General features: G+C 40.7%; 2 pseudogenes; both read left to right on the top strand.

Annotated features, from left to right (window-relative positions):
* The first annotated feature begins 8,155 nt into the window (after positions 1-8,155).
* LOC100677770 (olfactory receptor 1f45-like) lies at positions 8,156-9,218 on the top strand (annotated as a pseudogene).
* A 7,384-nt stretch (positions 9,219-16,602) lies between these two features.
* Positions 16,603-18,074, top strand: LOC100677489 (olfactory receptor 1f45-like; annotated as a pseudogene).
* Positions 18,075-22,545: the final 4,471 nt, after the last annotated feature.

A 22,545-nucleotide genomic window follows, 5' to 3' on the forward strand; every position in this document is an offset into this window, starting at 1 on the left:
CAAGTGTTTGATTTCTTTTCCCTGCTTTTCCTGTTATTGGTTTCCACTTTTATGGCCTTATGGTCAGAGAAGATGCTTTGTAATATTTCAATGTTTTGGATTCTGCTAAGTCTTGCTTTATGACCTAATATGTGGTCTATTTTAGAGAATGTTCCATGTGCACTAGAAAAGAAAGTATAGTTGGTTGCTGTTGGGTGGAGTGTTCCATATATGTCTACGAGGTCAAGCTGGTTGATTGCGGCATTTAGATCTTCTGTGTCTTCATTGAGCTTCTTTCTGGATGTCCTGTCCTTCACCAAAAGTGATGTGTTGAAGTCTCCTACTATTATTGTGCAGCTGTCTATCTCACTTTTCAATGCTGATAGAGTTTATGTATCTTGCGTCCCTGTCATTGGGTGCAAAAATATTTAATATTGTTATATCTTCCTGGTAAATTGTGCCTTTAATCATTATGTAGTGTCCTTCTTTATCCTTTGTGGTGGATTTAAATTTAAATTGTATTTTGTCAGAAATTAATATTGCCACTCCTGCCCTTTTTTGATTGCTGTTTGCTTGGTATATTTTTTTTTCCATCCTTTGAGTTTCAGTTTGTTTGTGTCTCTAAGTCTGAGGTGTGTCTCTTGTAGGCAGCATATAGACGGATCATGTTTTTTTATCCTGTCGGAGACTCTCTGTCTCTTTATTCGTGCATTTAGTCCATTTACATTCTGTATAATTATAGATAAGTATAAGCTTAGTGCTGGCAATTTGATGCCTTTTTTTTGTGCATTGTTGACCTTTTCATTTTTCCACTTACTTTTTTGTGCTGAGAAGTTTTTCTTTGTAAATTGTGTGTTCCTTATTTTCATAGTAGTTGAGTTTATTTTTGCTGAGTCATTATGTTTATCTTGGTTTTTATTTTGAAGTACGGAATTGTTAGACCTCTTTGTGGTTACCTTAATATTTACCCCTGTTTTTCTAAGTAAAAACCTAACTGGTATCGCCCTATATTGCCTTGGTTTCCTCTCCATATAGAAGATCTCTGCCCCCTGTATTTAGTCCCTCTCTTTTGATTATTGTAATCTTTTACATAGTGACATCAATGATTCCTGTTTGCAGCATTTTTAAAAAAAAATTAATCTTATTTTGTTTTTGTGATTTCCCTTTTTGAGTTGATATCAGGATGTTTGTTCTGTGACCTTGTGTTGTGTTGGTGTCTGATATTATTGATTTTCTGACCGAAGAATTTCCTTTAGTAATTCTTGTAGCTTTGGTTTGGTTTTTGCAAATTCCCTAAGCTTGTGTTTATCTGTAAATGTCTTAATTTCACCTTCATATTTAAGAGAGAGTTTTGCTGGATATATGATTCTTGGCTAGCAGTTTTTCTCCTTTGGTGCTCTGTAAACCAAACCAAACCAAACCAAACCAAACCCAGTGCCATCAAGTAGATTCCGACTCATAGTGGCCCTATATATGTCACCCCAATACCTTCTTGCCTGCATGGTTTCTGCTGAGAAGTCCGAACTTATTCTTATTGATTCTCCTTTGTATGTGACTTTTCTTTTACCCCTGGCTGCTTTTAAAATTTTCTCTTTATCTTTGGTTTTGGCAAGTTTGATGATAATATGTCTTGGTGATTTTCTTTTGGGATCTATTTTGTATGGGGTTCGATGAGCATCTTGGATAGATATCCTTTCATCTTTGATGATGCCAGGGAAGTTTTATGCCAACAGATCTTCAGTTATTCTATCTGTATTTTCTGTTATCCCTCCCTGTTCTGGAACTCCAAGTACATGCACGTTATTCTTCTTGAAAGAGTCCCACATGATTCTTAGTTTTTCTTCATTTTTTAAAATTCTTTTATCTGATTTTTCTTCACATATATTGGTGCCAATTGCCTTATCCTCCGTCTCCCTAACTCTGCTTTCCAATTCCTCAATTCTGCTCCAGTGACTTCCTATCGAGTTGTCTAATTCTGTAATTTTATTGTTAATCTTTTGAATTTCTGAATGCTGTTTCTCTATGGATTCTTGCATCTTATTAAATTTTTCACTACGTTCTTGAATAATCTTTTTGATTTCTTCAACTGCTTTATCAGTGTGTTCCTTGGCTTTTTTGGTAGATTGCCTTATTTCATATCTGAGGTCATCCCTGATGTCTTGTATATTAGTTTTTTATATTCTACATGTGGCAATTCAGGAATGTATCTTCATCTGGGGAAGATTTTGATTCTCTGATTAGGGGGTTTTTGGAAGCAATCGTGGTCTGCTTTATGTGATTTGATATTGACTGCTGTCTCTGAGCCATCTATAAGATATTGTAATGATTTATATTTGCTCACTGAGTCTTACGTTCTTGTTTTGTTTTGTTTCAATACACCCATATGGGCTACTAGAGTGCACTGACTTGATTGTTGTAGCCTTTGAATCACTTATGTCCTGGCATGAGCAGGTTTGAGCTGTTACCAGGTATATAAGCCTGTGAGTCCATTCACTATTCTTGAATAGAATCAGCTCTGGTGTCCTGATAGTGGGTCACCTAGTGTGTGGTGTAGGCTCTCACCTATTATCTTAGAAGGGTAGTGGTGATGGTTGTATGCACCAGTTTCTAGTAGCTGCAGGGGGTCACACACTGAGGAGTGCAGGATGCTGACAGCCTTCCCCCAAGTGAAGGTGAGGTAGGAGTGTCTATTCTCTAGAGCGGTCTGGTGGGTGGGCTCTGCAGCTGTACCTTAGGTACCCAGTGCTTGTACCTCTAAAGATTGGTAGGTGTCTCTATCCTCAGACCCCTTTAGCAGGTGGCTACGTGGTGTGTATGGAGCCTCAGCCCTCAGTTCCCTGCTGTGAATCAGTGAGGGCTCTGTTTTATAGGTAGAGAGGTATCAGACCTCCAAAACTTGCCTTCCCACTGCTCAGCTAAAACAATTACAGTCAGATCTCTATCAGAATGCCTTTGCATTATAATAGCCACCTGGTTCCCTGTAGGGGTGAAAGCCAAAGACTTGATCTCTTATGCCTGGTTGGAGCTGGTTCTGTATTGTTATTCCAGCTTAGGGAAGTCAGGAAAGGATTTTCCCCCAATTGTTAATTGCTGTTTTTCCCAGGCCAGGAGAATGGGTTAGAAAACAAAAACAAAAACCCCACAGTGCACTTCACTCTCTGGCCCAGGGAATTCCAATGTTAATGAAGCAGTCTGGGGCAGGGAGGGGAGGGATCAGATAGATAGGAGAGAGTAGCGCAGTGAAATAGACAAAATTACTTATCTTGTTTGGTGAGGGCTGTTTTATCTGAGATTCCAGAGGGATGTGTAGCCTGTGTGCATTGGCTGGGTCCCTGCCGAGGTTGCCCCAGTGGGTTAGGGCTGCGTCCCGTGCTTGCCCCAGCTGAGGAAGCCACTATCAGCCGTGCTGTGCTTAGTCCAAAGCCCAGCTCCGAGGTCTCCTGGCTGGGCTGCTGCTTTCCAGGGTCCAAAACCAATCGCTTCTTCCCCACAGTTTCTCATTCCCCCGTCAGGAGTGTCGGTGTGTAACCTGTGTCTGCTGGCTGGGTCCCTGCCGAGATTGCCCCAGTGGGTTAGGGCTGTGTCCTGTGCTTGCCTTGTCTCAGGAAGCTGCGATCATCCCCACTACTCTGGCTCCAGGGAACCACAAGGGCTCAGGACTGGGGTGCGGTGCGCTGGGCTCTGGAACTGGACACTGGTCTGTCACTCAGGTGAATTCTTTAGTTCTGTGTTTGATGGTCAGGGTTTGTAGATTGTCATGTACTTAATCAATTCACTTGTTTTTCTGAGTCTTTTTGCAAGAGGGTTCAGTAGAAGCTACTGCCTAGTCAGCCATCTTGGTCCCGCCTCCTCCACAATGACTTCATTAGTTATCAGGCACACAGGTTCATGGCTACCCTGGACACCAGAGATCTCAATTCACCAGGGGAAAGGAGAGGGAAAGCAAGCAAGCTTACAGCAAATGAGGACCATGTTTGGGCATTGCTTTTCTCTGGCCCAGGCCAACTCTTGACCACATCGTCTTCGGTGGCTCAGATGTCAAATCAGCCTTGGTCCCAGAGAATCTCTCGTGGATCTCTGTCACATCTCTTGAGCACAAGGGCTTATTATCCCTTAGCTCCCAACGTATGACCAAAGCAAGTGTGTTGGGTCAGGAGTGAACTAAGAGTAAGCCTGGGTGAGCTACCGCAGCCCACTGTTTCCTGACCTCCTGGGCCCTAGTCCTCGACGTATGACTGAGATAGACAATGTCTCTAGGACTTGAGAGTAAGCCTGTGTGAGCTACTGTGCATCCCGATCCACAATGTATGACCGAGGTGGCTCTAGTTATGACTCTGAGCAAAGCTGAGTCTTAGTGTCCCTTCTTTTATACACATTGGAGCTCTTTGAGCCCTTTTGGTTGGTGTTGATAAGTCCTTGTTTACAACTTAGCTGGAGCTCTTTGAGCCCATTTGGTTGGTATTGATAAGTCCTTGTTTGTGACTTAGCTGGTCCTGGTGTCTTCTGTTGATAAGGTTGTTTTTCTCCTCTAGGTTAGATCATCTTCTTTATCTCCTTTCTTCACATGTTGTTTGCTTCTACATTTGCTTTCAGCTAGCCTGCTCTCCACAATGTTTTCATAGAAGAAAGTGCTGTCTGCCCCAATAGCCTAATGGTAAGACACTGGCCTCCTAGTCCAGGGATTGTAAGTTTGATTCCCATCTGGAAAATGTGGTTGTGTTCTTATTTAGGCGTACAACAAAGTTTCTGACAAAGCTTACATAGACATTTAAGATATGTCTATCATGAGGTAAAAAAAATGCCACCTTCGAAAGGGAAACAAGAATGTTATAGATGGGGAAATACTTGCAACATCGAAAATAAATAAGGAGTTAAAATAACCCATAAGGTTAAATCTTACACATTGATAAAAGAACAGCAATAAAACCACAACCTCATAGAACAATGAGGAAAGGACCCCAATTTTTCAGCCAATACTTGAAATTGTATTTTCAAATTTCAGTAATCAAGTAGAAAAAAGGTGTTTTATCTCACTAGGTGTGAGGGAAATGCAAATTAAAGTAAGGTGAAATATTTTCGTCTCATCCAACACATTGACGAAAGAAAGGAAGAACAAAAGAGCAGAGCGCTCTCATACCTGGTTAGGAAAATGTGAAATGTCACTGATTTCTTGGAACATATTCTAGTAAGAAATATTAAAAATATAATCCTCCTTGACCAATCAATCTCAGTATTTTGAAGTCAATCCATCTTATAGAATAAAAGTCCCCATATATGTACAGGATATTTTATTGCAGCAGAATTTGATATGGTAAGAAAACAAGAATGACCACCAATAGGGGAAAGGTTTACCTTCTAGAGCACAGTTCTATTCTGACACACACACGGTCACCATGAGTTGGATTCCGTTGGACAGCAACTCATTTTTTAAATGCTTATGGTGGATATATAGGCAGAGATAATCACCAAAAGATATGGAAACTTGCTCAAATTTAAAAACCGGAATTTTTTGGAATTCTATTTTTTTACCTAGAACATTAAATTTCATTGTGTATCAAGAACCCATTAAAGTCAATGCCTCATCAAGGTACTACTTAACGTCTGGGTGGAGATCTTTCAAAGCGTTAATATCAGTTTTCATCTACCCTGAATGACAAGGTAAGAAAAACAGTCATAGAGAATGGTATAAATTTACACTGAGTAGATCTAAAGATAGGGGTTCATACCCACTCAGTGGTACTGCAGAAAAACCTGGTGATCTACTTCTGTGAAGATTATAGCCAAGAAAATTCTATAGAGCGTTCTACTCTGCCCACATGAGGTCGCCATGAGTTGGAATTCACTCAACTCTGTAATACACGGGACTGCCATGAATTGGAATCAACTGACAGCAAATAACAACAAAAACAACAGTCCAAAATATCACCTCTAAAAATCACCCACATTTTCATAACGGTATGTTTTCCATTTTGCAATTAGCAAGCAACCTGTGGAGTGATATAATTTGATTCTATGTGAATGTTTTGTTTCCAACAACCTTTTATCTCTTGCTTTTAACATAACTTTCTGATCATTGCTTTTATCAATTTTATCATTTTCTATTTTTCTTAATTGGCATTATTCTGTAAAGAAGCTACTTGGGTTATTATTAATATCACTAGCTCTGCTTTCTTTTGGCTTCTGTTTGCCCATTCTCTCAGACCCTCTGAAACAGTTTGCTTGGATGAAGGGTTCTTTCCCTCAGTGTCAGGATCTTGTTTTTGGAAAGTTTGCAAAATTCTGTCATGTGATCTCCAGCATTGTTTCTATCCTCAAGTCCATATTTTCCAACTTTTGCATTCCAATCATCAGTACTTATCAATGCATCCTGGTTTCATGTTTGGTCAATTTGAAACTGCAGAAGTTGGTAAAAATATTTAATCTCTTCACCTTTGGACTTAGTGTTTGGTGCTTAAATTCGAAAAATAGTCATATTAACTGGTCTTTCTTGTAGGAACTTACTTTGGACATGTTATCAGGAAGGGTGAATCTCTGGAGAAGGACATTATGCTTGGTAGAGTGGAAGGTCAGTGAAAAAGAGAAAGACTGTTAACCAGGTGGCTTGACACAGTCGCTGCTACAGTGGGCTCAAAAATACATTCTATTTTGAGGATGTTGCAGGACTAGGAAACATTTCATTATGTTACACATAAGGTCGCTATGAGTCAGAGCTGACTTCACTGCACTAGCAACAATAACCAAGGTCACACAACTGGTAAAGGTAAACCTGGGAATTGAGTACAGGTCTGTGTGAACCCAAAGATACTCTTAATCCCTATACAGCTGCATGTATATTTCCCAACAGTGACACCATCCAGGGTTGGGAGAGGTATAAAATATAGGATTGTGAGTTGTATTTAGCAGAAGGATTGTTGCCAGTGATTACCCCCAGGATTGCATCATTTCCAATATTGCCAAGTCCTGCGGCAGGAATTACATAACTTGGATGACAGGTCTTTATTATCAGTGTTGGATTGAAAGAGCCCAAGGAGGAGAGGGACAATTACTCTCTGCTTGTGGCCATAGTCCCTGAGAGCCTTATTAGAGACAATTTTTTTTTTTTGTCTCTAATAAGGCTCTCAGGGAGTATGGCCCCAGTGGCCATGGAGGCTCCTGTAAAGGGTCCACCCTGTGATTCCCCCAGACACCCTTCCTGCATCAAGGACTGAAGTCATGCACCCGCTCCTCATTCATGCATACTTAGCCGGCAATCCCCAGTGATAAGTCCCTGTCCTTCTGAGTCAACCTCTGTCCAGGTCTGAAGAAGTGAAGTGAGCCTAGGATTCCTGCTGACAGTGAGGACTGCAATTCTTCCCAGGTCAGAGTCACACCAGTGGAGACTTCATCAATAACTTCTTTTTGGGGTGGAAAGCCTTATACAGGGGTTCCTCACTAAGTCTTTTAAGTGAAGCCACAGCTCTAAACTCATCAATTGTTTCTTGAGATCACCCAGGAATGACCAGTGCATGTCCTGCCTGTTTATGAGTCCCTGGACTGTGGGTATCACTAGTTCGCTGAGTTTCTGCCTATACTTTTGGGTCATTTCCATTTTAATCTTACCAGTTGGACTTAGGGAACTCAGTGGACAAAGCCAAGAAGTCTTGACTCAGAGTTCTGTAAAGCCTCTCTAAGCATGAGCCCAGAAAGAAGCAACAGCAGCAGCAATATTTTCACTGTCACTTTGGAAGCAGTGACTGATGAATGGCTGATATAATTCTCTGAGCGCATGTGTTAGTGATGTGTATTGTGTTGAGATTAAAGATGATGAAACTGAAACTCAGAGAAGTTAACCATTTCCTCTAAGGCAACATCACTGATAATGTTGATGACATCGGTCACCTGTATTGAATACTTGCTACGTGTCAGTCTCTGTGGTAACCATTGTACTTATGTGTTGTCCACTACTCAATACAAGTCTTAAAGTCTCTATTAGTATTTTATATTTACAGTGTTTCAAAAATTTACTTTAAAAAATTCATGGTGGTGGTAGAAAGTTCAGACAGTACAAAAGGTTCTATAGAAAAAAAACACTGTTACAACCTTTTGAGCATCCTTCCAGAGGTACCATGTATGCATAAGTGTTTGTTTTGATTTTGCTAATGAAGAAATGGAGGCTTTGAAAGGTCCAGTGGTTGGCTGAAACCCCCAGGGAGAAAATCCTAATGACTTTCCCATGTCACACAGAGATTTCCCCCTATGATCTTCTTAATTATCCCAAATCAACTGTCCTTTTCTAGGTTTTAAAATTTATTCTGTCTTATCTGAATCTGGACTCAGGTCCCCATGCCCATAAGCGGGTCAAACCAGTCAAGTGGTTCTGAGTTCTTCCTTCTGGGGCTCTCCACGCAGCACCAGCAGCGGCAGGTCATCTTCGTGCTCTTCCTGAGCATGTACCTGGCCACAGCCCTGGGAAACCTGGCCATCAGCGCAGACTCCCACCTGCACACCGCCATGTACTTCTTCCTCAGCAACCTGTCCTTTGTGGACGTCTGCTTCTCTTCTATCACTGTCCCCAAGGCGCTGACTAATGGCATCCTCAGGAGTCAGACCATCTCCTTCCCTGGGTGTCTCCTGCAGCTGTATTTTCTCATTGTGTTTGGTGATGTGGACAATTTCCTCCTGGCTATGATGTCCTATGACTGCTTTGTTGCTGTGTGCTACCCCTTACACTACACAACAAAAATGACTTGCCAGCTCTGTGCCCTGCTAGTTGCTATGTCGTGGGTCATTGACAATCTGAATGCTCTGTTGCATACCCTCCTGATGGCTCGACTCTCTTTCTGTGCAGACAACACTATCTACCACTTCTTCTGTGATATGTCTCTTCTACTAAAACTCTTCTGCTCTGACACTCACCTCAATGAGATGACGATTGTTACCGGGGGGGGGCCTGATAATGGTCATCCCATTTGTTGGCATCCTGGTTTCCTACATTTGCATCCCCTGTGTTGTCCTGAGAGTCCCATCCACAAAGGGAATAGGGAAAGCCTTCTCCACCTGTGGCTCCCACCTGGCTGTGGCTTCTGTCTTCTATGGCACCATCATTGCTGTGTATTTCAACCCTTCATCTTACTGCTCAGCTGAGAATGATATCCCAGCTACTGTGATGTACAGTGGTGACCCCCACGCTGAACCCTTTCATCCACAGCCTGAGGAACAAGGATGTGTGAGAGTCCTTAAGAAAAATGATTGGCAAATAGCAAAAATTAGAGCTGAACTAAATGAAATAGAAAACAGAAAAACAATTGAAAGAATTAACAAGACCAAAAGCTGGTTTTTTAAAAAAATCAACAAAATTGATAAACCATCGGCCACGCTGACAAAAGCAAAACAGGAGAGGAAGCAAATAACCAGAATAAGAAATGAGATGGGAGATATTACAACAGACCCAACTGAAATTAAAAGAATCATATCAGATTACTATGAAAAACTATGCTCAAACAAATTTGAAAACCTGGAAGAAATGGGTGAATTCCTAGATACACATTGCCTACCTAAACTAACACAAACAGAGGTAGAACAACTAAGTAGACCCGTAACAAAAGAAGAGATTGAAAAGGTAATCAAAAAACTCCCAACAAAAAAAAGCCCTGGTCCAGACGGCTTCACCGCAGAGTTCTACCAAACTTTCAGAGAAGAGTTAACACCACTACTACTAAAGGTATTTCAGAGCATAGAAAAGGAAGGAATACACCCAAACTCATTCTATGAAGCCACCATATCCCTGATACCAAAACCAGGTAAAGACACCACAAGAAAAGAAAATTATAGACCTATATCTCTCATGAATGTAGATGCAAAAATCCTCAACAAGATTCTAGCCAATAGAATTCAACAACATATCAAAAAAATAATTCACCATGACCAAGTGGAATTCATACCAGCTATGCAGGGATGGTTCAACATTAGAAAAACAATTACTGTAATCCACCACATAAATAAAACAAAAGACAAGAATCACATGATTTTATCAATTGATGCAGAAAAGGCATCTGACAAAGTTCAACACCCATTCATGATAAAAACTCTCAGCAAAATAGGAGTAGAAGGGAAATTCCTCAACATAATAAAGGGCGTTTATACAAAGCCAACAGTCAACATCACCCTAAATGGAGAGAGCCTGAAAACATTCCCATTGAGATCAGGAACCAGACAAGGATGTCCTTTATCACCACTCTTATTCAACATCATGCTGGAAGTCCTAGCCAGAGCAATTAGGCTAGATAAAGAAATAAAGGGCATCCAGATTGGCAAGGAAGAAGTCAAAGTATCTCTATGTGCAGATGACATGATCTTATACACAGAAAATCCTAAGGAATCCTCCAGAAAACTACTGAAACTAAAAGAAGAGTTCAGCAGAGTATTGGGGTACAAGGTAAATATACAAAAATCAGTTGGATTCCTCTACACCAACAAAAAGAACATCAAAGAGGAAATCACCAAATCAATGCCATTTACAGTAGCCCCCAAGAAGATAAAATACTTAGGAATAAATATTACCAGAGATGTAAACGACTTATACAAAGAAAACTACAGTACACTTCTGCAAGAAACCAAAAGAAACTTACATAAGTGGAAAAACATGCCTTGCTCATGGATAGGAAGACTTAACATTATAAAAATGTCTATTCTACCAAAAGCGATCTATACATTTAATGCAATTCCAATCCAAATCCCAAGGACAGTCTTTAAAGAGATGGAGAAACAAATCATCAATTTCACAGGGAAGGGAAAGAGGCACCTGATAAATAAGACATTACTGAAAAAGAAGAACAAAGTGGGAGGCCTTACTTTACCTGATTTTAGAACCTATTATACTGCCACAGTAGTCAAAACAGCCTGGTACTGGTACAACAACAGATACATGGACCAATGGAACAGAATTGAGAATCCAGACATAAATCCATCCACATATGAGCAGTTGATATTTGACAAAAGCCCCAAAACAGTTAAATGAGGAAAAGACAGTCTTTTTAACAAATGGTGCTGGCATAACTGGATATCCATCTGCAAAAAAATGAAACAAGACCCATACCTCACTCCATGCACAAAAACTAACTCAAAATGGATCAAAGACCTAAATATAAAATCTAAAATGATAAAGATCATGGAAGAAAAAATAGGAACAATGTTAGGAGCCCTAATACATGGCATAAACAGTATACAAAACATTATAAAGAATGTAGAAGAAAAACTAGATAACTGGGAGCTCCTAAAAATCAAACACCTATGCTCATCCAAAGACTTCACCAAAAGAGTAAAGAGACCTACAGACTGGGAAAAAGTTTTTAGCTATGACATTTCTGATCAGTGCCTGATCTCTAAAATCTACATGATACTGCAAAAACTCAACTGCAAAAAGACAAATAGCCCAATTAAAAAAACTGGCAAAAGATATGAATAGACACTTCACTAAAGAAGACGTTCAGGTGGCTAACAGATACATGAGGAAATGTTCACGATCATTAGCCATTAGAGAAATGCAGATCAAAACTACAATGCAATTTCATCTCACTCCAAGAAGGTTGGCGTTAATCCAAAAAACAGAAAATAATCGATGTTGGAGAGGCTGTGGAGAGATTGGAACACTTCTACACTGCTGGTGGGAATGTAAAACGGTACAACCACTTTGGAAATTGATTTGGCGCTTCCTTAAAAAGCTAGAAATAGAACTACCATAGGATCCAGCAATCCTACTCCTCGGAATATATCCTAGAGAAATAAGAGCCTTTACACAAACAGATATATGCACACCCATGTTGATTGCAGCTCTGTTTACGATAGCAAAAACATGGAAGCAACCAAGGTGCCCATCAACAGATGAATGGATGAATAAATTATGGTATACTCACACAATGGAATACTACACATTGGTAAAAAACAGTGAGGAATCTGTGAGACATTTCATAACATGGAGGAACCTGGAAGGGATTATGCTGAGTGAAATTAGTCAGTTGCAAAGGGACAAATATTGTATAAGACCACTATTATAAGAACTTGAGAGATAGTTTAAACTGAGAAGAAAACATTCTTTCGTGGTTACAAGATGGGGAGGGAGGGAGGGTGGCAGAGGGACATTAAAAAAAAAAAGAAAAGTGATTTGCAGAAAGAGATTTTCCATCCAACGAAAGCATCAATGCTGAATCGATTTCTCAAAGTCCTTTTTCACTGTTTGAGTGTAAGGTAGCCGTTGTTTTGTCAAAGCCAGTCTGGAAACAAACGTATTTCTAGGGGCACATAGGAGGCTGTCATTACTTACTGATTAGTAGACTGGGATTCACTGTAACCCTGCTGTATATGCCAGGTAATGAGACTTCTTTTTGATTACTAACTTTTGAATTATTTTACACCCAAAGTTTTCCTTTTTAGGTGGTGAGTTTGGAAAGAAACATGCTATAAGTATTTTTGAATATTAGAATCAGCTGGGAAGTTTTTAAAACACTCTGTTGTCCAGTTCTCAGCACTGACCAAATAAATCAGAATTCCCACGGTGGGCCCGACACTGATAGTTTAAGGAGATTCTCAGGTGATTGTAATGTGCAGTCAGTGTTGAGAATCACTGGTCTACCTCATACTCTTTATATGTCTTCCGTGACAGTCAGTCTTAAAGGTTTAGTCTCAAAAACCCTCACAAATTCATTCTGAGACTCAGACAAAGGAATGGTAAGGTGAAATCTGCGGACTCAATTACGTAATGGCATTTCAGATGAGAAGCATCCCCATTAGTCTGCATCCCTGATTATTGCCACAAGTATTCTGAGAATTCTACTTCTCCAGCCTGGATTAAAATTTAAGGTCTTCTTTCATTTATTTCTTCAATTATTCCCACCTGATCCCATCCTGCATTTCTAGGAGGGGTCCAATACCTCCCTCCTGGTGTCTGAGCTCTCCAGAAACTGTCAGAAGGAACCAGCCAGTCCCGCTTTCCTCCACTAGGTGGAGAGTACTGAGGCTCACTGACTCGAATTCATTGGTTGCTGGTACAGTGTGGTGTCGAACCTTGGTGGTGTTTCATTGCCTGTAGGCCTGTCTGCTGCAGCATTGATGCCCATTTCCCCCACCAGCCCCCCTTTTTAAATTGTCCTTTAGGTGAAAGTTTACAGCTCAAGTTAATTTCTCATACAAAATAGTTGCAATCCCTATAACGTGACAACACACACACCCTTCCCACCCCGGGTTTCCTGTGTCCATCCAACGAGCTCCTGTCCGTTCCTGTCTTCTCATCCTGCCTCTGGACAGGAGCCACCCATTTGGTCTCCTTTATCTGCTTGAACTAAGAAGCACACTCTTCACAAGTATTATATTATGTTTTACAGTCTGGTCTAATCTTTGTCTGAAGAGTGGGCCTTGGGAATGGTTTTAGGTCTGGATGAACAGAGCGTCCCGGGGGCCATAGCTATGAGGGTCTGGTCTTTTTACGTGAATTTGAGTTCTGCACCACAATTTTCTCCTGCTCTGTCAGGGACTCTCTGTTGTGTTCCCTGCCTGGCACTATCTAGTTCTTCCCGTCTCAGGCTGATAGAGTCTCTGGTTTATGTGGCCCTTTTGTCTCTTGGGCTAATATTTTCCTTGTGTATTTGGTGTTCTTCAATCTCCTTTGCTCCAAGTGGGTTGGGACTAATTGATGGCATCTTAGATGGCCGCTTGCAAGCTTTTAAGACCCCAAAAGCCACCCACCAAAGTGGGATGCAGAATATTATCTTAATCAAGTTTGTTATGCCTGTTGACCTAGATGTCCTCTGAATCCATGGTCCCCAGACCCCAGGCCCTGCTACTTTGTCCCTCAAAGTGTTTGGTTTGGCTGTGTTCAGGAAACTTCTTAGCTTTTGGTTTAATCTAGTTGTGCTGACTTCCCCTGTTTTGTGTGTTGTCCTTCCCTTCACCTAAGATGGTTCTTGTCTACTATCTACTTAGTGAATTCCCCTCTTCTTCCCTCCCCACCCTCATAACCATGAAAGAATGTTTTCTTTTATGTTTAAATCTTTTCTTGAGTTCTTATAATAATAGTCTCATACAATATTTATCCTTTTGCGACTACTTTCACTCAGTGTCACGCCTTCCACATTCATCCATGTTGTGAGATGTTTCTTGGATTCATCACTGTTCTTTATCATTGCATAGTATTCCATTGTGTGTATGTGCCATAATTTGTTTATCTATTTGTCTGTTGATGGGCACTTAAGTTGTTTCCATCTTTTTCTTACTGTGAACAGTGTTGCAATGAACATGGGTGTGCATATATCTATTCCTGTGAGGGCTCTTATTTCTATAGGATATATTCCAAGTAGTGGGATTGCTGGATCTTACGGCACTTCTATTTCTAGCTTTTTAAGGAAGCAGCAAATCGATTTCCAAAGTGGTTGTATCATTTTACTTTCCCACCAGCAGTGTATAAGTGTTCCAGTCTCTTCACGAGCCCTTCAACATTTATTATTTTGTGTTTTTTGGATTAGCACTAGCCTCATTGGGGGTGAGATGGTATCTTATTGTAGTTTTGATTTGTATTTCTCTAATGACTAATGATCATGAGCATTTCCTCATGTATCTGTCAGTCACCTGGAAGTCTTCTTTCATGAAATGTCTGTTCAAATCCTTTGCCCATTTTTTAATGGGGCTATTTGTCTTTTTGTTGTTGAGGACTTGCAGTACCTTGTAGATTTTAGAGATTAGACCCTGATTGGATATGTTGTAGCCAAATTTTTTTTTCCAGTCCATAGGTTGTCTTTTTGCTCTTTTGGTGAAGTCTTTTGATGAGCGTGTTTGATTTTTAGGAGCTCTCAGTTATGTAGTTCCTCTTTTGGTGTTTGTGCATCATTAGTTATGGTTTGTATTTTGTTTATGCCATGTATTAGGGCTCCTAATGTTGTTGCTAATTTTTCTTTCACGATCTTTATCGTTTAGGTTTTATATTTAGGTCTTTGATGCATTTTGAGTTAGTTTTTGTACACCACATCTCTTTTGTGCTTCAATATTTTATTTTTTTGCATTTAAAAATTGTTTGTTGAAAATATATACAGTGAACATACACCAATTCAGCAATTTCCACTTATAAAGTTTGGTGATGGAGATTACGTGCTTTAAGTTGGGGAGCCATTCTTACTCTTCTTTTTCCAAATTATTTACCACCATTGTATATAACTTGGAAACCCTGGTGGCATAGTGTTAAGAGCTACAGCTGCTAACCAAAATGTTGGCAATTTGAATCTACCAGGCACTCCCTGGAAACTCTATGGGGCAGTTCTACTCTGTCCTATAGGCTCACTCTAAGTTGGAATCGACTCAATGGCAATGGGTTTTGGGTTTTTAATTTAAACTCACTGCTCCTCAATCTTCTTATTTAATAATTCTCAATATTCTTTTTATGAAAATTTCTTCTACTAAAATTGTCCAGGGTTTGCATTTGTTACTTGCAACTAAGAATCCTTGAGAAAATTATGCTAGAATGGGGCCAATCATCAGAAAAAGACTAAAACCCAGAACTAGAAATCTTCTCCTTCCTGTGTGTTTGCTTCTTTAGCCCCTCTCTGCTCCTTAATACATGGGCAGTCAATGGGGCAGGCAGAAGAGGATCTAGTGTACACATTCCAGGCAAGTCACAGAGTGATACGGACTGGCTGTCCCCCAATCCCTGTTCCAAATACCCTGGTCCAGTCACCTATGGTGAAGGGAGAGGATAAACGTGATGGCTGGGTCCCCCCCACACTGTGACTATGTGGATTAGGGGCTTCTACTCTGAGAAAAGACAAAACCATGTGGGTTGGACAAATATTCCAAAAGGGGTCTAGAGTTCATAAATCACAGCGTGCTGCCCTCTCCTTGAGACAAACCCCCTTCAGGCTATCCTTTGTCTCAAATGGTTTTATGGGCTAAGTCTAGCTTTGTAATGTGTTCCTAACATTCCCATCAGCAAAATGGAGAAGACAGCTATCACTAATTATCTCTAAAGATGACTACACATGAGAAAGCAAGGGTTACACAAAAAAACACAGGAATAGCCCCAGCTCTGAACATAGGAAGTGAGGAGAGGATTTAATAACTGAACTTCCATATCTGTGGACACAGAATCAGAAGGCAAGGTGATCAGGATTGAGGTCCTAAGGAATTTTGTTTGGGATTTGTCTCTACTAAGGTGGCTCCATGCCTAATATCTTCAAGTTTTGACCCAAAAGTTACATCTAAACCTTAGGTAATCTTTGTCATAATTTTTTGGTCCAAAGGGGCCAAAAGGTAGGTAGGACAATTACTCTCTTCTTGTCTCTAATGAGGCTCTCAGGGAATCTATTCCCAGTAGCCATGGACATGCCTGTAAATGCCTGCTGTGTGAATCCAGAAACATCCTTCCTGCAGAGAAGACTAAGACCCTGAATGCCTGCTCCCCATTTGCTCAGGACCTGCCAGTATTTCCAAGACTTTCCAATCCTCACAATAAAGAGAAGCATCGGCCAGTTATGCAGAGGTGAAGAACACATGATAGCTACAAAACCAAACTCCCTTGGTGAGATTACAGCAGAAGAGACTTCATTTTTTGTTTATTAAGACATGAAGTTCTTCCAGATCCAGGGAGTAATAGTAGGAGCCCTGCACCCATCAGCTAGAACTTGTGATAAACCCAGTAACAATTACCCATTTCTGTTGTCTCTTTAGGCATGACTGAGAACTTGGGGGTGGAAACTGGGAAATGTAAGCAGAGATATAAATAGGGTTGGGTTGTGTTACGCCTGTGTGTTTTTCAATGTTAAACATACAAGGTTAATGCCAGCTATTCTAGTAGGAATACTATGAGGATTGAGTGTTGGAAATTGGGTGTATAATTTGGTTGACTCATTCTATCTTAACAATACTATTAACTGATTTGCAAATGTGGCTGAATCTGGAGCTCGATGCATTATATTGTAATCATTAGTGTGTCTACATTTCTGAATTTGCTGTTCTGTATTAACCTGGTTCTTTTATGCCCGTGAGCAGGGCAAACCAGTCAAGCGTCTCCGAGTTCCATCTCCTGGACTCTCCAGGCAGCCCCAGGAGCAGCAGCTCCTCTTCCTGCTCTTCCTGAGCATGTACCTGGCCACAGTCCTGGGAAACCTGCTCATTATCCTGGCCATCAGCGCAGGCTCCTGCCTGTACACCCCCATGTACTTCTTCCTCAGTAACCTGTCCTTCGTGGACCTCTTCTTCTCCTCTACCACCGTCCCCAAGATGCTGGCCAATCACATACTCAGGAGTCAGACCATCTCCTTCCCTAGGTGTCTCCCCCAGATGTACTTTCTCTCTGAGTTTGCCAACATGGACAATTTCCTCCTGGCTGTGATGGCCTATGATTGCTTTGTTGCTGTGTGCTACCCCTTACATTACACAACAAAGACAATCCCTCAGCTCTGTGCCCTGCTGGTCATTGGGTCCTGGGTCATTGCCATTCTGAATGCTCTATTGCATGCCCTGCTGATCGCTCAACTCTCGTTCTGTGCAGACAACATTATTCCTCTCTTCTTCTGTGTTGTGACTCCTCTCCTGGGAGTCTCCTGCTCAGACACACACCTCAATGAAATGATGATTTTTACTGAGGGGTCCCTGATAATGATCACCCCATTTGTTTGCATCCTGGTTTCCTACATTTGCATCACCTCTGTTGTTCTGAGAGTCCCATTCACAAAGGGAACAGGGAAAGACTTCTCCACCTGTGGCTCCCACCTGGCTGTGGTTTCCCTCTTCTATGGCACCATCATTGTTGTGTATTTCAACCCTTCATCCTCCCACTCAGCTGAGAAAGACATCGCAGCTGCTGTGATGTACACAGTGGTGACCCCCATGCTGAACCCTTTCATCTATAGTCTGAGGAACAAAGACATGAAAAGAGCCCTAAAAAATTTTATTTTTATGAAAATTTTTTTTCTTTTCGATAATAACATGGACTCTGAATGCCATAAAGGAAAGTAATTTGGAATAAAATCTCCCCCCCCACCCCCCGTTCTCTAAAACTTAGCATTTATTCCACCCATGTATTTGCCTTAGGAGAATGAAATTCTTGATACTGAGTCTTCAAGTTAAAGTGGGAAGAGTAATCCGTTTACTATATGACTGAACTATTCCAACTGCCCCAATGTCCTCCAGCCAAAACCACCAGGAACATACCTCAAGTTTATTGTGTTTATTACTCATTACGAGAAGAAAGAACACACTCAGTGGGGAACCATGGAACTTCTCAGTAGGATGGTGGTAGAAAGGTCTTATAGGTTCTGAGTGTGAGCTTATTTTGGTGAGGATTTAAGAATCAGGGCTTTGATCTGGATTAGATGTTGTCAGAAAGCAAGGGTAACTCTTATTGGGCATGTCAATATCTTATCTAGAAGGAGGGAAGACTAGAGGGAGGGAAAAGCTGTAATTTGTAAGGAATCAGCCATCACTCATCAGCCAGGATAAGGGATGTTTAGTCATTTCTGGGGCTTGGACAATGTTTATGGCTTTGTCTGTGTTCAGATATGACCACAGTGTTCTTGTTTTGTCTTGATACATCATGGTCACAGAGGGACCTTGGCTGACACTTGATGTTTTGTGAATTTCTTTAGGTTCCATAGGTGAAGAGCTTATTAGGGCTCCAAGAAGGGCTGCCAGACATTTGAGCTAATTATTCTTACCTTTTTACCTGGGCCTTCTGTATCATACAACATTACAGCAGGAATATGGGTAATTTAAACAAGGAAGGACTGTCTTCCTCAGGCCCAACGCCCACCATGCCAACTTCAGCTTTTTCTTGTCTTCTGTCAACATGCTCAGGTATTTGTACGTAGATCCTAACTTATATCCTGACTTTCCACTTTCATTTTATATCAAACTTTTTCCAAAATTTTATTTTTTATTATTGTACTTTAGATGAAGGTTTAGAGAACAAACTAGCTTCTCGTTAAACAATTAATACACATATTGTTTTGCAACATTGGTTACCAATTCCACGACATGTCAACACTCTCCCCTTCTTTACCTTGGGTTCTCTATTACCACCTTTTCTGAATCCTCCTGCCTTCTAGTCCTTGCCCCTGGGCTGGTGTGCCCCTTTAGTCTAGTTTTGTTTTATGGGCCTGTCTAATTTTTGGCTGAAGGGTGAACCTCAGGAGTGACTTCATTACTGAGCTAAAAGGGTATCTGGGGGACATATTCTCGAGGTTTCTCCAGTCTCTGTCAGAACAGTTAAGTCTGATAATTTTTTGTGAGTTAGAATTGTGTTCTACATCTTTCTCCAGCTGTGTCCAGGACCCCCTATTGTGATTCCTGTCAGAGCAACTTTGACCTATGAGTTAGCTAATATTCTTTGTCATCATTGTTGGGTCCAAAAGGACTAGGAAGTAAGTTGGACAACTATTTTCTGCTTTCTGTAATGAGGCTTTCAGGGCATCTAGTCCCAGTGGCCATGGAGGCTCCTGTAAATGTCTGTTCTGTGATTGCCTGAAACATCTTTCCTGAATACAGGGCCAAGGCCATGAGCCTCTTGTCTTTGCTCACGCAGAACTTGTCTTTATTTCCAACACTTTCTTATCTATAGAATACATTGGAGCACTGGCCACTCCATAGTGACAGCGCCCACTTCTCCCATGTAAGACTATGTTGTTGTCGCTGTGTCGCTAGGTGCTGTCGAGTCATTTCTGACTCATACCAACCCTATGCACACCAAAAGCAAACACTGTCCTGTCCTGTGCCATTCTCACAATCATTGCTATGTTTGAACTCATTGTTGCAGCCACTGTTTCAATCTGTCTAAGGAGCATTCTGACTGCGCTACTTCCAAGACAGATTTGTTCGTTCTTCTGATTCTATTTCTGGAAAGTTTTGCTGCATAGTCTCTTTGTCTACACTTTTGCCAAAACTAATTTAGCTTTATGATAAGTTTTGACATCCAGGAATGTACAAACCGTCCAGACTTGTTTTAGCTATTGTTTGTCCATTGCATTTCCATATTAGAATCAGCTTGTCAATTTACACAAAAACAGCACCTGGGATTTTGATCGGAATTTTTTTTATAAATGGATTTGGAGTGACTTGACACCATTACAATATTGAATATTGCAATTCATGATCATGCTGTATTTCTCCATTTATTAAGGTCTTTTTTTTGTTTTCACTTATCACAATAATGTTTTATATTTTACTCAGATAGGTTTTGCACCTTTCGTTAGAATATTCCAGGCATTTGATATTTTGGATGGTAGTATAAATTATATTTTGAAAATAATTTTCTATTTTTCACAGATCTATAAAAATACAATTGATTTTTGTATATTAATCTTGGATTCAGTGACCTTGGAAATTCACTTATTATTTCTATAGATTTTTGTACATATTCAGAAATGTCACCTGTGAATAATGGCAGTGTTTAATTATTTAATGATTTTTGATTTTTTTAATATCTTTTATTTAATTTTCTCGCCTTATTGCTCTATCTAGGACTTCCAATAAAATGTTAAATAGAAGTGTGATAGAGGTAATTCTTACTTAGCTTTGGAATTCAGAGGGAGCAGCTTTCAAAATTCTATCATTAAGTGACATTTATTAATTAAAAAATAGTTACCATTTATCAGTTACTATTTCTATGTAACAAACATCCCCACATTTAGTGTCATAAAACAACTATTTTATTATTGCTGGTGGATTCTGTGGGTCAGGAATCCAATGGTGAACAGCAGGTTTAACTTGCATCTGTCAAGTCTGGGGCTTGGCTGGGAAGAGCTGAAGGCTGGGGGACAGAAGCATTCGGAGGCCCCTTTACTCACATGTCTGTCTTGTGGACTGAGAGGAATCAAAGGCTGAGCTCAGCTGGGAGTGCATGGAGGCTTAAGGGAGTGGGTCGTATTGCTGGTTTATCCAGTTATCTAGCAGAACTAACCCTACATCTGAAAATCTGACTAAGGCTGTGAAGTACAGGGTCATCAGAATAGAGGAAGACCCTCAACAAGATGGATTGACACAGTGGCTGCAACAATGGACCCAAGCATAACGATGATTGTGAGCATGGCATAGGACCAGGCAGTATTTTGTTCCATGGTATATAGGGTAGCTAAGAGTTGGAACCAACTCGACGGCACCTAACAACATCAATTTCAAGATGTCCAAACCTAAGAGAAGTTGAAAGAATAGTACATTAAACACCATACAGAGATGGTGATTCATTTGGTCTTTTTTCTACTCCAGACCTGGAATCAGCCATTTCTCTAAGGAATCCTATTTCCTTTTATCAGGGATTGGTATTTAGAAACCAGGATCTTGGTTCTAGTCAAGCTTATTCATACTGGGCTGTCATTTGCTTACAGGTTTTTTCAGTTCACTTTAACTTTGAAAACAGCTTACTAATTTTTCTCTCTACCGTAAGTGTTCCTTTTCCAATTCTTTCTCTACCCTGATGATGGAGTGACTCTAGGGGATAATGGTAATTAGACTCTTTGTTCATGGGCTTCCCTTCCCATTTCCATTCTTCACATCTCTTTGGGAAACTCCTCCCCTACTTCATTTAGCCCTGGTGATAATGTCCATCACTGGATCCCCCATCTGTCATGGAGTGGGTTTATGACCCAGGCTAACTGGAATACCCCACTCTCCCACCCAGAAGGGTTGGTTCAGGCTTGGGAAATTGATCCAAGTAGGGCTGATTATTTTCCAGATGAACACTGGTAGAGAAAGACGTTCTGAGTCCCTGGGTGGTGCAAACAGTTGAGGCACTCAGCTGCTAACCAAAAGGTTTGTGGTTTGAATTCACTCACAGGTGCCTCAGAAGAAAGTCCTGATAATCTACTTCCCATAGAAAGTAGATTGACAGGCCTTTGAAAACCCTACAGACCACAGTTCTACTCTGACTCACATAGGGTCACTACGAGTCAGAATCAACTCAAAGGCAACTGGTTTATGGGGGCAGTGGTGGTTTAGTGGTAGAATCCTTTTCTTCGATGCAGGAGATCCGGGTTCTATGTGCCCTGGAATTGCTACTCTGGAAAAATGTGAGTTTGGAGAACTCATGGCCATCTTGCCTGCCACTTGGAGAGGGACAGTATGCAGAATGAAGTTGAAAAGTATAAACAGAGTTGAGAAATACAAATTCCTGATGCCATTATTGGAGTCCTAGTGGTGCAGTGGTTAAGAGTTCAGCTGCTAACCAAAAGTTTGGCAGTTCAAATCTATCAGCTGCTCCTTGGCAAACCCTATGGGGCAGTTCTACTTTGTCTAGGTGGCAATGGGTTTCTTTTTTTTTTTTTTTTAACTTATGCCATTATTTGGGTCCCTGAATCCAGCCCTACCTGAAACACACAGGCTTTACAAGCAGATATCATGGACTTTGCAATTATATCAACTAACAGATTCCATTTCTACTTAAGCTAGCGTGAATTGGTTTTCTGCCACTTGCGAACAAATGTCCTTATTAATTCAGCAAGTACTACCCCCTGATCTTTTATAATTAGATTTGTTTTTCCTTTGAGGAAGAATGGATAGAGCTTGATGTCTGATAGCATGTGTCTGACGGATACATGAGGGTTCATTTTAACCCTGAGG

This window comes from Loxodonta africana, chromosome 12, assembly GCF_030014295.1.
Source record: "Loxodonta africana isolate mLoxAfr1 chromosome 12, mLoxAfr1.hap2, whole genome shotgun sequence".
NCBI classification, from domain to species: domain Eukaryota; kingdom Metazoa; phylum Chordata; class Mammalia; order Proboscidea; family Elephantidae; genus Loxodonta; species Loxodonta africana.